This window comes from Cryptotermes secundus, unplaced genomic scaffold (genome assembly GCF_002891405.2).
Source record: "Cryptotermes secundus unplaced genomic scaffold, Csec_1.0 scaffold736, whole genome shotgun sequence".
Taxonomy (NCBI): domain Eukaryota; kingdom Metazoa; phylum Arthropoda; class Insecta; order Blattodea; family Kalotermitidae; genus Cryptotermes; species Cryptotermes secundus.
Window position 1 is genome coordinate 2014108 of NW_019718280.1, and position 13962 is coordinate 2028069.

The following is a 13962-nucleotide window of genomic DNA, read 5'->3' on the forward strand; positions in this document are numbered from 1 at the left end:
AAACTACACATCCTAACTGATCTCTGTTTAATTTTAACAGACGCTTCGTTCTTCTCGCAGAGGCCTCTCTTATAAGTTCCTCTGCCTGTTTGAGTCCAGTTGTGGATTCCCAGTGTCTTTTGTGATTTCTGTTAGTCCAGTCCCTGACCGTGTTCTTGGCAACTCCAATTGAGATGCCGCAAGCTGGTTCAGTTCCTATGAAAAATTGAGGGTTGCGGACAAGGGCCACACCAGCCCAAAGAGTCAAAGATCAGGCCTGGTCTGAAAGGATTTCCGAGTCTCTTCCGCTGGAGTCGTTTTCTGCTTCCAAGATCGACTGGTCTCATCAGCCTGCCCTGACCTCGCTGTGCCACGCAGCTACGCGCCATGTTGCCTGATACGGATGGCGTAGTCGCGTTCAAATGAGAACTAAAATGACCTACATTAAGAAGTGGTTGCATACCCTTCACTCTTCTAGCGCGTTAAACCGAATCGCGCAAGGGAAGCAACTTCTATGAAATAAATCGTATTGTTGTGTTTTTAGACAGGCGGTATCATATTCCGTCTGCGGTTCTCATGGCGGTAATAATGAGTTCGACGTTTCGGGTCAAAGCAGGATACCAGCAGAAACTGAGGGCTCAACTGCTTTTATGCTAGGTTTACTTCTCGACCCTGAAGATGGAGACATGTCCCGCCTAAACTTCAAGCTGTCTCCGAACTACACAGAGTTATAACCCAGAGGACCACAGATTTGAGTTACTTGGTTTGCATGTGCTACTGAGTTGACTAGAGTCTGTCAAAACGGATTGATATTAGCAACGACATATTCATGTGGTCGTATAAGCAACCGGGGAAGTGCTAGACATATTGGAATTCCTATATTGTTTTACAGTTCTGTGTAGGGAAAGCCTCTGTCCCATCCCCCGGAACTGCAAGACCAATCAACAAACCCAGTACGTGTTAACAAGTATATCAGACCACGTCAATTTAATCAGGCAGTGTGTTCATCCATGTCAGTGTCTGTCAAACTGTGAATTGTGGTCCAGTGATGTTAGTTTGTAGACTAAATACAGCGTTATGGCTACTGCAGAGGTTGCTCGGCGTCGAATTAGAGGCAACAAAGTTCTTTCTGTTGGACTTATAACGAAGCTCGTAGTGTCTAGAATGTTTAGCATCGAATGGTGTGATAATGAACTGCGAATGCAAATCCTGGTCTGTTCGGGCGTTTACTTGGAGGAACTGTAAAACCATGATAAGCTCTGTCAGGAGAGACTGAAGTGTTGAGCTATAATAGTATTTTTAATTAAGCCAAAAGCAGTGTAAAAGTATAAGCAGACAGACAAACATGGCCGCAATTTTATCTCATGGGAAGAAGACGAAATGTAACCGGAAGTAATTCCTGGAAAGTATTTGCTTGCGTCATGCTTCCCCCACGTTACACGTCCTTGCTCTTTTTTCAGCTTTGCTGTTTCCCAAGAACAGACTAAAAATACGCCATGTCTTGAGTGGGTGTGTTTATAGGCAGTGAGCCTATACGCGAGTGGATGGAAGTGAAGTCAAAACATTCATTATCCAACCCGCTAAAAAGGTGAAGTTCTGTGCTGAACTAATTAAGCACTGTACCATGCAGGAGTATGGGGGAGTGGATATATATATTTTTTTCTTTGACTTTGTTACCGTTTGGGGGTCAGTGATCAGCTTCACACACCTGCCGCTTTACCCCCGGGGGAAACAACCCCCCGTTATCCATTGCATAGGAGGCTGGGTCTGGACGACATGGAGAAGAGAAATTTCTTGACCCTACCTGGCCTCGAACGCCGATTCCTTGGTCGTCCAGTTAGTAGCCAGTCGCTATACCGACTTAGCTATCCGGCTCTCGTTATCTAACTCGGTATAAGATTAAATAAGATTATATATTTGTCAAACTGTGGTTTGGTGTGACTAACAAAATATAAAATAGCAAAATGAAACAGCTGTAAATATTAGTTTAAATTTTGCTAATAAAACATACTGAATGTGGAAGGGGGGCTAGTAGGTTCTTAAAATATCTGAGTAGAAAAGGTACTGGAATAGAACAGAACAGGTAAGAAGTAAAATGTCAGAGCTATCCCTCTAACAGACCGTGGAGGCCCATAAGGTTGTGAGACGTCCAGGCTCCCACATTTTCTAGAGAGTCGGCTCACAGATGACGGTGAGTTTGTTAGTCTCACTCTCCGGCCTCTTAAATTGATTAGTCTACCCCTGTACCGTGAAGGAATTCCACGACATTAGACGTGTAACGGCGATTATCGTCTGTGATGTCTGTCAACGCACGGTGGAAGTGGAAGATTTGTCCTAACTCGTCCTAGAATGGTCTTTCACGTGGGATTTCTAAAATCTTAAGGCGGACATCAAATTGGTTGCAAACAGGTGCCGCGTCACCTCGCAGCACGCACCCAAGCTCAGTCAAATGTCCCCATTCCAAAGGCACAAAACATAACTTCCTCCTTCCCCATGTAAAAAGGCAAGTTTGCGTTTTGTTGATACGGTTAGGCCAATGCTGAAAGTGTAAATGGTGATTTCGTATGTTGTGATACCAAATTTTGGAAAGGAAACACCTTCATAATTGCTACTCACAATGGAGGCAGAAGATTCTCCGATAACGTTGGTTGCTACCTACCAGACTACACTGTACCATAATCTAGGTGACGCTAATTTATGTTTTCCCGCCGAGAAAATGTTAAATTTTGCACGTGTCCGAGGTTTCGTGACGAATAATAACGGCTTCTGGAGTGGATGATTGGATTTACTGGCACTTCTTTACACAGGCGATTATAGCGCTATCCTACACTACACGCTTTCAGTTCAGCGTTGCACACGCAGTAGGATTCTCCGTATTCATTATAGTCGCATGCTGGCAACGGATTTTTATAGTCTCACCGTAATTTCGTATCACACGTGAAGTCTTCTTGGCATCGCCTAATTCCTTTCTTGGCATTATTCTGTTACTGCTAATTCCGAGACCATTCTCGACTACTGTTGTATGCTCCGCAGTATGTCATTGTATTCCCATTCTCTTGACTCTGTTTTTCCTTCAGACTGGCTCCTTTATATAGACGTGGCACGGACCTACAGAAAACACGTGTCAGAATTCGATGAGCATAGAAAACACCGTTGCCTCTGTTGCATTTTTGCCTTCGTGACAATATTAAAATTCGTGTCGAAGTAATAGGTTGCGGTCTGTTGGGTAGAAGTCGTGATTTTTATGCGGAAGTTCCTGAGTATAGAGACCATCTCTGCGTGCAACAAGCAAAGTTCAGGATTGTGCCTCAAGCGAGGCAGCTGTTTAATCTGAGCTATTCAGAGTTGTTAAACAAACCAGGAACAGGAATATATAAACACAACATGGAAATTATGATTCTGCACGTTGCGAGGTATTTCTTTTACTTCCTGGATGGCTAACACATTTTTAAGAATTACTATGCTGCGTGGAGTTCGTTATATAATAGATTAAGTAAATTTTCGGGTTACCGGCAGTTTTAAGCGGAAACAAGAAATTTGCGTATTTGTTTTTGAGTGAAAATTATTGATTTGTCTTATATCGGGCATTCTCCATTGTCTAATATATTACAAACCTCCATACAATAGACAGTGCCTAATATAATATTTCTAATTACCTTAAGATGTAATTAAATTGATTTTCATTTTTAGGATTTTCTTACACACTGCAAATTTAATAAATGTGTAATTTAGTCATTGAATATATGAACTTCACTATACTGGAACCTCCACATAAAATTACTATAATAGAACGTTAATAATTAGAAAGCACAAGGGAAGGAAAACGCCATTAGGAAGACCAGGACGTAGGTGGATGGATAAGGTTGAAGTGAATCTTATAGATATAGAATGGTGATATATACTGGATTGATCTGGCTCAGGATAGGGACAAGTGGAGGGTTCCTGTGAACACGGTAATGAACCTTTGAGCTCTCTAAATGAGTAGCTGCCTGACTGGCGGCTTCTTGTGAAGAGCTCAGCTCATGAAGTTAGTTTAGGGAAGGGTTAGTAGTTAGTAGTTACTGAAAAGCACACATATGGAATAGAGCCCATATTGTGACATTTAGACCCATTGCTAGAGAAAGAGTCCTTGAAACCAACTCGTTAAGGGGCGACGTTTCGGTGGATACTGGGTACGGGTAATCAACAAACACTTCCTTGGATGCTGAAATGGAAGGTGTTTTCTGTCTGTCCGTCTGTCTCGACTTTATATAACAGTCGTAAATCAGATCAGATCACAGAAATCACCACTCTCCTATTGATGTCCTTCTGTGTGTTGAGGGCTTTGCCTAGCAGTGAGGACATGCGTTTCTGAAATGTTATTGTGTTTCTTTATGGAAGCCGGGATAGCGTAGGTGATATAGCGACTGGCTTCGGGCTGGACGGTCGAGGGGTCAGAGTTCTAGTCCCGGTATGGTCAAGAATTTTCTGCTCTCCACGACGGCCAGACCGGCTCTGGGGCTCACCCAGCCTCCTTTACGTTGGGTAGCGGGGGCTTTTAATCCTCTGGTAAAGCGGTCGGGGCGTGGAGCTAACCACTCACCCCCAACTAGTGCCGAGGTTAAGAAAGTGTGTATCTTTACATCTACTCCCCCATACAGCTTCATGGCGTAGAGCTTAATTTCTTAAGCACAGGGACAACTTTATCTTACCTTACCTTTAGTGTGTTTCTTTAAGCTTGGATTTGCTTTTAAGCGCAAGTGATATTAAGCTCTAGACGTTACTGCATCCTGAGTTGAATTCGCAAGTCGGATAATGGCAGAACGTTCCAACATTAGTGAGCCTTTTATTCCAGATAGGACAGTCCCTTAATTACATGATTCACTGTTCTGTTTACCAACAGACCTCTTTTTAAAATTGCGTCTTTGTAGAATGTTGGCTGCTAAATGCAAACGAAATAGTTGCGATCACACATTTAGCTCTGTAGCATAGAGTCCTGCCTGTTTCCTTGTGAGACACCACACTTGGTCAAATAAACAGCCTGCTGTCGTAACTTAACGGGAAGTGATTGCAGCGTCGTTTGTTTTGGCGAGATTTGGTGTTTGTGGTGCCGAACTTTCAGCTTCTCCTCCCAGCGTGACACGTATTTACCTGTGAGATTTAAATTTCTAACAGCGATCACGAAGTATGTCATTTTCGGGATACAATGCCTTGTAGTCTGGTATGTGCTTGAACGTTTCAGAGACGAATTACCACCATTTTCAGGGTCGGAAAGTAAACTTAGTGAAAGCATGGCAGAACTATTCCTGTAAGAGGCCATGGAAGCCATTAGGGTTGTGAGACGTCGAGGCTCCCACATTTTCTACACAGTCATCTCACAGATGGAGGTGAGGTTGTCAGTCTCACACGCTGGCCGCCCTTTACTCCCAGGAAGATTCCTGGCACTCCTTTCTGTTAGAAACTGAGTCGACCCCAGGGACTTAATGCGGCTGGAAGGATTAGGTCAGTTGAAAAATCCAATGGCCTGATGAGGAATCGAACCCGCTGTAGCTTAATACCTCAACCAACTACTCTGCCGCGTGCCCCAGCAAGAAAACATAGTAACCTGCTTATTTACCCTACATATCTGAAGATGGGGTCATTTCATTGTAAAAATTTACCAGTAAAATGAACTCTTTCTTACTGCCGGCCACGGTAGCCGAGCGGTCTAAGGCATGTACTATCTTTGCTCGCTTGGAAACCGAGATCGTGGGTTCGAATCCCACTCAAGGCATGGATGTTTAGTTTGTGTGTGTGCGTTTTTCTGTGTTTGCGACGAGCTGATCACCCGCCCAAGGAGTCCTACCGAATGTGTAAGATCTAGAAAAACCGAAGTGAACGGAGAAGTTCATGGAGGTAGACCTAGGCCCACTGGGGCTGTAGTGCCAAGGAAAAAAAAAGATGTCAGAAACTACTAAGCAGAATATGTAGTAGTGACGCTAATAGTTGCAATAGGAAGGTGCTTAGTTCGAATCTCGACCCGGACACTACTTACCACTACAGAGGTTTCCATAGTTTCCCTCAAGGAAAATTGCCGGTAAGTACATATTGTCACATGTGTGGGTGACTTATAAGACAGGTTTTGGATTGGATTTATTGGATTTATATATTCACACAACTGGGGACTGTATGAAACATGCCGCTATCGCCCTTCTACACACTTTGTGGTTCACCGTTCCATACGCATTAGGATTCTCAGTCATCACTAGTCCTATCCTGACAACGGATATATCACATTCTCCCTGTCACTTCAAATCGCACACGGAGACTTCTTTTCGCAGCTTAATTATTTTATTTCCATTATTCTGCTACTGCCAATTCCGAAGACACGACTTAATTAAATTCCAAGCCCCCAAGTTCATATCCCGGCAGGCTGGTCTCGAGGCTAGACCCCTCGCTTCCGATTCGACTACTCTGCTTCTTCTACTCCGTTCCGTCTTCTGACTATGTCCATTTATAACCCCTTAGCACGGATCATACAGAAAACACAGCCTTTATTGTTAAGGAGGCATGTTTATTTGTCCGTTGCCTAGCAATGGATGTCCTTTTGTTGCATTCGTACCCTTCGCGGGAATGTGTTTAACGAGTCGTTGCCTAGCAATGGGTATACACGTCACAATATATTACGTCACTTCCGCTCGTCGCATTAGTTTCCAAATCATTCTTCAGCCATCATCGCACCGTGCGACGCAGTGGAAGCTGGGTACGGACAGCACTGTAGCATGAACTGCAAATAAAAGGAATACACTCGTTGCTTGCAAGAACAGAAAGTGCTGGCGCCTACCGATGCTGCTGTCGTCTCGTATTCGGGAGTCCTCGGATCGAATGTAAACTGGACCACAGACTCTTACGACTGAGGTCTTTCGCACTCTACCAATTCATTATAGACAAACTCCGGCAAAGTATCATATTAACCGCAATATAGGGCGAGATTTTTCTTAAAAATACCCCTTCTTAGAAGCAGGGGTCGCCTTATCTTCTGGTCCTTGAGAATGAATGTGAAGAACATGATTATGATGAGTTCTAATTGCTAGTTCTAATGATATTAGTGAACGTAACTATTTATCTGTCTATGGCTCTACAGTTCTTTGTTGGAACATGGTCGCTTTTTCAGGTTCTAGACCATTTACACAGTCGGTAAGACTCTTTAGACCGGGGATCAGGCCGTCGCAAGGCCGCTACCTACAAACATGCCAACACAAACAAAATGAAGGCGTACAGACATCGATGCCTCGAGTGGGTTTCTAACCCACGATCCCAGTGTTCGATCAGGCGATAACTGTTCATACCTTAGACCGCGCGGCCACTGTGATCGGCAGTGAAAATAACTAGTCAAAGTTACTTTACGATTGCCGGTTTACCACCAATCGGTTGGTCTTGGCGAAAAGCCAGTCGAGGCCCACGACGAGAGATTTTGTTTTGTTACTGAACCCTTGCCGTAATACTCTTTATGTAACATCCTCTCTGACGAGAGGATGACTAGGATTATGTATAAGGTACCAAATTTTGAATCTATCATGAGGGTAAAAGACGAAAATATTTTGTTGGCAAAGCCAGAAAGATCTGGACATAGGTGGAATAACACTATTAAAATGAATGTTAGAGGAATAGTATGTGATGGTATGGAGCTGGATTCATCTATCTCAGGGCAGAGACCAATGGAGGGCTCTTGTAAAGAAGGTAAGTAATCTTCGGGTTCCCTAAACATTTTGGAAAATTCTTGAATTGCTGAGCGACTGGTGGCTTCTCAAGAACTCAGGTTCATGGAGTTTTTTTTTATTGCTAGTGGGGTGGGACTAAGTCCCTTGTACTGCAGCCACTTCTGGCCTATTGTACCAGCCCCAGATGATAGGTGAGGGTGATTGTGGAGCAATTGGTGGAATGAAGATTGGCAGGGGAAACCGAAGTACTCAGATGAAAACCTGCCCCAGCGCCACTTTATCCATCACAAATCCCACTTGACCAGACCCGGTATCGAACCTGGGCCGCGCGATGGGAAGCCAGAGACTAACCGCTTGAGCTATGGCGCGGCCCAGGTCCATGGAGTTACTTACCTAGTTAATTTTCGTACGAATATTTTCTGAATAGTATATATACTTCGATTTGCGCACAATCTTCAGAATTAAATGGCTTACTTAATTTAATAGAAAATCTGCCTTATGTTAGAGGTCATCTTACATTCAGTGTAGTATGAGTAGGGTACTTCAGGTTCCTTCCAAATCCTGTCCTGTTTAATTGTTGATCTTTTGCTACAATCCATCATTCTGTTTTTTAAAGAAAACAGCAGTGAATGATATTCATAAAGTTAATTATTATATAAACATGCCATAGTTACGAGCTTGTAAACCATTTACAAGTCATTATTAAACTGTCATCCTCCCCCCGGACACCATGTTATCTAGGTGCTGGAAGCATTATGAAGTATGTGAAAGAGCCTACGAACTCGACTCACAAGGTAACAGACGGGCAATACCGGTGCAGCCTCCTAATGTTCTTGTGGATATTAAGCAACATAAAGTAATCAAGTTAAGGAGGATGAGGTGTGCCGGGCATGTAGCACAAATGGGAGTGAAGATGTTTCTTAGAGGTTATTGGTAGGAAAGCCAGAAGGAAAGGCCACTGGGAAGACCAAGACTTATGTGGAAGGATAATATTAAAATGGAATTATTTCATCAATATATATTTCCGTCACAATGAAACACAAGATTGTTACAGCCATTTTAATCTTTATTCAGGACACATTTCGGCCTTATACGGCCATCATCAGGTGTCCTCGTTACGCTGTAATGTTCACTGCACTGCACGCACACAACAGAACACTACACAATCGGGGTAGTGGATCTTCCACCAAAGAGACGTACATGAAAGAAAACAACGTACACACCAACATCAACGGACTACATGAGCCGCCGAAGGTTAGCTAGTAGATGCCACAAGGAGATCGAAGCCGTGTTTACTAAATTAATAGAACGACCTCTTTTAATTTGAATTTTAATTCCAATTTTAATTGTAGCTTTAAAATTGAGACAAGCATTGCAGTGAAGGGTTTAGCATAACGAGAACACCTGATGATGGATGCATACGGCCGAAACATGCCATCAATAAAGATCAAAATGACTGTAACAATATTATGTGCATTGTGACGGAAATACGTGCTGATGAAAGGATTCATATTAATGCAACAGGATGCTGAAATACGTTATTAAATTTGCTCTTAAAGAGATAGGATGGGGTAGTGTGGACTGGATTGATCTGGCTCAAGATAGGGACCGTTGGAGGGCTCTTGTGAACACGGTAATGAACCTTCGGGTTCCATAAAATGCTGGGAAATTCTTGAGTAGCTGCACAATTGACGGTTTCTAAAGAGAGGCTCAGCTCCGTATAGTTAGATGTTACCCAACCTAAAAAGCCAACTGTGGGCCCTCACAAAATTGTATTCTGCTGAGCGTTTCAGCGTGTGACCTAACTCACACCGAGAGTTTCAGCAGAATAGTGTAAATATACCTCCCTATCTGAATTAGCTGGAAATATGTTTGTGACTGTAGTTTGTACAGTGAACCGGTATCATTCTGTATTATATCTGAATTTTCTGCTAAGCAAATCACACCATTGAATACTGAATACTGGTTTCAATATGAATGATGAACCAGGCCAGTAGCAAGTATTGAGGTCTACCTCAACAGGTAACCATAGAAACATGTTAGAGAGCAGTATATAATTTCCTCTCAGCTTTGTTACCATAACAGCTTTCCGTCCCTTTCAGGCATCAACACTTTTCGTTCACCTTTGTGATCATAAGCAATATATTCATACAGGTTTATTAGTTTTCACACATTGGCTCTGAAAGTTAGAATTTCATCGCGTTATTAGAATATTGCGGGATGAATATATCTACCCCAACAGAAGTTCTGTATTCATGTTATTATCATCAAAAGCTCGATTTTCGAGAGGAAAACTGTGTTAAGTATATATTAATCCTAGGATCTCTAGCAAATATCAGATTGAAGCAGTTATAAGGGTTGCTTGTGTACTGTGTCGCATCAGATTAATGTGAAAAGTTTCAAAGGAGAATCATAAAATGAACACAGAACTGGAGTTTCAAGAGTTCATGTAAATTGAGGAATGTAAAGATCAGACCTGTGTTGCAATTCGGAGAATAATGTCCTGATTTCGTTAGATATAATATTACTTATAAAGTGAACTGTAAAAATAAGTTCCGTTCATTTAAGAAATAGGCAATATTCACTCATTAGAATATGAGATTCAGTGGTAGTATCCATAGTAAAGTTTTTCCACCCTAAGAATAATATAATTTAGCGTCACACTGTTCATGTCAGATTTCTTTATTGTATTATGTCACAACTATAAGAATTATGGATACACCATACGTTTGTTGTTTCTCACATGTTTCATCTCATTAAGCCATCTTCAGCTACATTTAACTTTTCACATTCACCTGTAATCGTCTTTTTGGTCTTGTATTGATGTAGTATGTGTTTTCTTGGCTTGTGGGTACGTGATTGCGTTTTCACATTGTTAGTGTTCCCTATATTTACATATATACTGGAATGGTGTTAATTACTAGTTAGTTGGTACTCACTGTAGGACTGTATTAATTTCAATTGAAAGCTGTAACCATCCATGAGGTTTCGGTGAAAGCCAAAATGTGATATCATGTAAGTATGTGTGGGAATCGCTGTTCTAGACAGCGTAACATGCTCGTATGAGGGAATTTTATTATTTACTTACTTACTTACTTACTTACTCATGATGCTGAGCCCTTCTTGAGGAGCCACCAATTCTGCAGCTACTCAAGAATTTCCCAGCGTTTTATGGAACCCGAAGGTTCATTACCGTGTTCACAAGAGCCCTCCACAGGTCCCCATCCTGAGCCAGACCTATCCAATCCATGCCATCCCATCCTATCTGGGAATTTCATTATACTATGATTATATACTTATATTCTTATTATGTATGTATCATAGTATAACTAAATATCTAAACAAATGTGTAGGTACGTAGACCCAGTGAGGGTGACTGTACCAACTGGATCATGAGTGCACATTCCATATCTTGTGTCATATTTATATTCTGTTTCAATAACAGAGCAAGAAGGTTGATGCTGTAACATATCTGACTTTTATTATGAAGGGACCCGGTTCGAATCTTGGAGAGTAAACTGATTTTCTTCGCTGAGGTTTCTCTGTAATTATCCTCAGATCCTACATGCCCAGTCAGTATACTTTCATGTGTAGGTGTGACTTATAAGACGGGGTTTTGGAGTGGATGATTGGATTTGTTGACACCTTACAGATTAAACTCGGAACTACAGGTGATACAGCGCTGTCGCTGTTCTGCACACTTTCCAGTTAACCGTTACACACCCAGTAGTGTTCTCAGTTGTAACTACTCGTATCCTGGCAAAGGATTTATAACAATCTCACTGTCAATTAAAATCATACCCGAAGTATTTGAGCCCCCTAATTTCTTTCTCGCCATTATATTGCAACTGCCAAATTAGTTCCTCTGCTCCCAATGGCATATCCTCACAGGCTGGCATCTCGTTAACTTCTCAACTGAGGTCTTCTTTATAACCACTTTGCACGAACCACACAGAAAACACAGACTCTCTAATGTGTGGAAGATGTTTTTGCAGAGCCGTTGCGTAACAAAGGAAGTTAACTCGATTGTTGTTTGTGTCGTTGCCGTGGGAATATGTTTATGTTTATGCCGTTGCCTGGCAATGAACATCTTTTCTAACTTCGATGTTTCGGCTTTCGGTCATCATGTCATAATATCAAATTAGGTAATGTTTTCTGGCTGTTGCAGTTTTTTAATTCATTGTTAACCAACTGACACTGTATAATCTGAGTTGCTGACAGCGATGTAAAATGAAACATACGTGTAATTATAAATATAAAGGTGGGTTCGTCGCTAGATGTTGTGTATGATCAGTCACGTGAAAATGGGAATAAAATATTGTCTCCAGACGCTGTGAATATTACATGAGACAACGGACAATACCCACTGTAACATTCGTGTACTTGAGAAAAGAGCTGCAGTTTTATACAAGGAAATTAGTTACAGTGCTTAGGGCTTGGTTTATATTCAGTCACTTTCTCCATAGAAGAAGTCACAAAGTTACTGTGGTGTACACAACATAATTTGCATTAAACGACTTCAAAAGTCTTAGAGCAATTACGAACGTAAATATGCGCAGAAATTGCTTAATAACATGTCACGTTACATTAGAGGACACCGGAAATTGCCTATTGTCGTTCCATTGTTTGAAGCAGCTTATGGAACAGAGTAGCAGTACATTTCTGAGCCAGTTGATTCACTCACTCACAGAGCTGAGCCCTTCTTGAAGAGCCATCAATAGTGCAGCTACTCAAGAACTTCCCAGCATTTTATAGAAACCGTAGATTCATTACCGTGTTCACTAGAGCCCTCTAGTAATCCCTGTCTTGAACCAGATCGATCCAGTCCACGCCACCCCATCCTATTTAAGATCCATTTTAATATTGTTATCCCACCTACGTCTTGGTCTCCCTATTAGTCTCTTTCCTTCTGGCTTTCCCAACAGTAACACATATGCATTCCTCTTCTCATTCATTCATGCTACATACCCCGCTCATCTCACCATCCTTGACGTGGTCATTCTAATTATACTTGGAGAAGATTACAAGTTATGAAGTTCTTCATTATGTAGTTTTCTCTAACCTCATGTCACTTCATCTCTCTTCACTCCGAATATTCTCCTTAACACGTTGTTCTCACACACCCTCAGTCTGTAGTCCTCCTTTAAAGTTAAAGACCAGGTTTCACACCCATACAGGACCACAGGCAAAATTATAGTTTGGCGTGTTCTATTTTTTATGTTTTTTGCCTGATTATTGGAAACTTGTGTCAAAAGAAGAATGTTATTTAGTAAAGCCAAAAGGAAGTTGCAGTAATGAATGCACTGCTGATTTGTGGTACTTGGAGACTGGCATGTAGGAATGAACTTAAATCTCGCAGTTGAATAGGCTACGTGTATTTCAGTGTAAAGAGAGACAGGCGCAGGCTTTTGCAATAACACACAGCAGCGTGTGTACAAAATACACAGTAATTCTAAATTATTGTCTGGGTTTCCATGGCCTATTATTTTGAAACCGGAAACAATAAAATAGAACTTCTTGCGGAATATAAAAGTGTAGCTTAAAAAGTTTTACTGCAGAATGTAAACAACTTCAACACGTCAGCCTTTCTTGGTACTAGGGTTTACAAATTGTAGGCCATGGAAACTTCGACAATAATTTAGAAATCAACCTGTACTTTCCTGACTTTTGACACCATGTGATCCTTATCTTCAAAATCATTTCGGGATTCCTACCTTACATCGTTTTCGCATGTAACAAAATATATTGATTTCTAGACTATTCATAAGAGGAAGGTCAACAGATATTGTGGAACAGGAAACACTTTAATGGTGCTGGAAAGGGAAGATAAAGAAACTACCATAAAGGGAGGAATCTGTGCTAGAAGTTCCGCTGAATACAGTTATTGATGGGACTGCAACGAAGGAAATTGTTACCACAGAATTAACAACTTCGTCATATTTCAGTCATTCTATACAGAAAATGTAGCTTTAAATAACCCACGCCATCTACTTATATCGGATCACGCGGTAGCGTAGTTAGTTGAGGTACTATGTTACAAGCCGGAAGGTCGCGGGTTGAGTCCAGATGAGGTTACTGGATTTTTTCAATTTACTTAATCCTTCCAGCCGCACTATGATCCTAGGGTCGACTCAGCCTCTAACAGAAATGAGTACCAGGAATATTCTTGAGGGGTAAAGGGCGGCCGGAGCGTGGGGCTGACAACCTTGCCGCCATCTATGAGCCGATTGTCTAGAAAATGTTGGAACCTCAACGTCTCACAACCCTGTGGGCCTTCACTGTCTATTACAGGGATACTTTTACA